The sequence below is a fragment of the Corvus brachyrhynchos genome, unplaced genomic scaffold (assembly GCF_000691975.1).
Source record: "Corvus brachyrhynchos isolate BGI_N302 unplaced genomic scaffold, ASM69197v1 scaffold65, whole genome shotgun sequence".
NCBI classification, from domain to species: domain Eukaryota; kingdom Metazoa; phylum Chordata; class Aves; order Passeriformes; family Corvidae; genus Corvus; species Corvus brachyrhynchos.
The window spans coordinates 2,146,231-2,149,610 of NW_008238365.1; positions in this window are offsets into that span (position 1 = coordinate 2,146,231).

Genomic DNA, 3,380 nt, shown 5'->3' on the forward strand with positions numbered 1-3,380 from the left:
CTTGTCCCCCCTTTGTCGTGGGGGCTCTCCCTGTGCTGATCCCCCTCACCAGGCACCCTGGAAAGCCCTGATTAGGAATTTGGGATGGCAGAGGAGGGCAGGGCGGGCGAGGGCAGCCGAGGCTGTTTGGCTCGGTGAGCGATGGCTCTGAAGCGCGGAGCTGTGGCTCTCAGCAGCTTTTGAAGCTGCGGGAAATTTGTCTTTTTGACTCGGCAAGGTGCTCAGGCGGGGAGCGAAATGCATTACGAGTTGAAAGGCTCCGAGAGAGCAGAGGGGAAGCGTTCCGTGATTCCAGCCCCGTTCCTCCCAGCCAGAGACACCCGGGGAACGCGATCCATTCTGTTCCCACATTCCTGCCCTCCCTGTCTCCAGCTGTTTGCTCCTTCCCCGGCTCCTGGAGCTCAGAGCAGGAGCAGGACCCCATTCCCAACCCAGCCCAGCACCCCTTGGAATGACCAGCCTGGCCTGGGAGGGTGAAGGAAACGCTGGGATGGGGCTGGGTGAGAGCCTGGATCCTGGGCAAGGATAAAGCTTTTTCCATCCTGAATATCCTGATGCTCCTGAGCCTCCCCCCAGGTGGGATTTGCCTCCCCCCAGGTGGGATTTGCCCCCTCTCAGAGGTGGGAAAGGAGCTGGGAGCAGATGGGAACCCTGATGCTGAGAGTTCGGAGCATCCCAATCCTCTCCTGGCCTCACTCCAGGTGGGTTTTGCCCCCTTCAGGAGTGGGACAGGACCTGGGAGAGGATGGGGGATCTCACCCTGAGTATCCCAACCCCTTGCTGGCCTCACCCCAGGTGGGTTTTTCCCCCGTAAGAGGTGGGAAAGGAATTGGAATGGGATGGGGGGGCCTGATGCTGAGCATCCTGAGCATCCCAATCCTCTCCTGCCTTCCCAAGGAGGGCTCTCCCCATGGCAGGTGGGGTTTGGGGGCCGTTCCCCGGGTGGGAGGTGGGACCCGAGCTGGGACAGCTCCCCGTGACGCGCAGGGAGGCGAAAATAGAATTCCTGGCGGTTCATTCCCGATAAAAAAACGGGAGCAAATTGCGAGCCGTGGGGAAGTGAGTGACAAACGCCGGTGTTTTAATGTCCTCACAAAAGCCTCGTGTGCAAGTGGGACTTTGCATGAGTAATTCCATACATTTTTAATGGCGGGCCCTGGGGGGGAATCCATCACACGGGCGCCGCCTTGAATTTCCCTCGTGCCAGGGAGCATAAAGGGCTCCAGAAGCTCCTCTTCCCCTCTTTTCCCTGGGAAACACCCCCTTGGCAAAGGCCTGGAGTCACTGGCTGGGCTGGGGAAGGTTTTTCCGGCCGTTTTTGGGGTGTTTTGGGCATGGAAAAAACGTGCTTAGCTCAGGATTGGGTCGTCCAGGCTCTGTGGCTCTTCCTGGTGGCAGCCAGGGAGGCTGGGATTGTCCCTCTGGGATTTGGGGTTGCACCTCCCTGCGGGGCTCCTGGGTTTTGGGAGCATCCTGAGGCCCACACGTGCATGGCTCCTCAAGATTCCCAGAGAATCCACCCCAGCCGGGGCGAGGGAGAGTGACAGGTCCTGCCAAGAATGGTTTTTTTGGGGAAAAAAATGCCCTTATTGGTATTCTGGATTATCCCAGCTCCATTCATCTCCCGTGGCAGGACACTTAATGTGGATTAGCAGAGCTTCCCTATGGATGCAGCACATGGAGCAGCACCCCTGGGCACCCTGCACCCAGCAGGGTTGGTGACACTTGGGGACCTGGGACAATTTGGCAGCATCTCAACCATCCTCTGCCGCCCGGAGGAGAGGGTGGGAGGAGCATGGAAAAGCAGCAAGAGGGGGAATTTTGGGATGGAGCCACATCCCTGCAGGAGCCAGGGGCTAATGTGCCCCGGGGAGCCGCTCCAACCTGTGCCGGGGATACGGAACACCTCATTTACCGGGATATTTCTCTGCCGAAACGGGAGGAAGCAGCTGCTATCTGTACAAACAAAATTAGGCCAAAGGAGGAAAGTAATTTTGTCAAAGAAATAGGGAGATGCAGGGGGAGATGGAGAGGAGACAGATGAATAAACACAATCTACATAGGAACTGATAAAAATTCAATTTCTGCTCACACACGTCCCGGTCTCACTCACACCCTTCCTCTCCTCCTCTCCACGCTCTCCCCGGCGTTTTCTGCAGCCCTCGTGCATCCATCTGGGATGTGGGAGGCAAGCACAATGATCCTCTTCTGTCTCCAGCATGCTGGAAAATTTTCCCTTTAATTATGGAGCTTTAATTCCCATCGCTCCAGCTTTGTGTTCCGTGCTTTTCCCCGGTGAGCAGAGGAAGCCTGGGAGAGCGGGATGGTCCCGGGATGGGGGGGGTCCTGTGGGCATGATCCCGTTCCCGCTGTGGTGATCCCAGGCTATGGGGAGCCTGGATGGGGATCTGGGATTGTGACACGTGGATGAGGGAGTTGGAAGGAGTTGGGAGTTCCTGGGAGTGATCCGTGGTCCCTGTGAGTTATCCCAATTCTCCCTGCGGACTCACGGAGCTGTGGGAGCACAAAGGGCTCTCCTGGATGTTTTTTAGGGCACTTTGAGATGGTTTATACAAAAAAGCCCCAATACTTCCAAAGTCTTCGTGGGGTCACTTGTGTCTGTGAGCTGGGATTGTGCCTCTGATCCAGAACCATGCCCAGAGGGAAGGAACTCGGGTTCAGAAGGGCACTCCTGGCTGGGAAGAGCCTTGGGAGCTTCAGGACTGACCACAGGCCGGCCTGGGAGCTGGAGGAGGCAGAGAGGCCGTGTTTGAGCCGCTCCTCACCCCACTCTGGTGTCCCTGTGCCCATCCTGGTCCCCAGTCCCTGCCTTTTCCAGCTGCTCCAGAGCCATGGGAGCCCAGCCTGGGCTTTTGGAGGAGACCTTTCCTGCCTATTCCTTCATCCTCTGGTCCTGGGGGGAGCATCTCGGTGCTGACAGACCCTTGAGGGGCAGTTTTTGGCCAGGCTGCGATAGCCCCATTCGGTGCTGACCGCGGTGGCCCCTCTGCCCCTCCCAAATCCAGGGCTTTGAGTTCCCTTGGAAGAGCAGGAGGCTTTTCCAAGTGGGAATGGGGCTGTCCCAGGGCTGTTGCAGGGCTGACCCTTCCCCCTCTTCCCCCTGATCCCTCTCCCAACTTCCTCTCTTCCTTCTTCTCACCCTCCCTGGCCTCTCATCCCCGTGCTCCGAGGTGTTGCAGAGCCACTCCTGGAATTGGGGACGTGCTCAGGGGGGTCTCCTGCGTGTCCCCTGCAGCGCGGTCCGTGTCCCCAGGGAGAGGGCGCTGGCTCCGGGCCAGAGGGCATGGATCGATGGGAGCAAAGCGGATGCACTTTCCAATCTGTTCAAAGGGCAATGGAGCATGGAAACGGCCACGCCG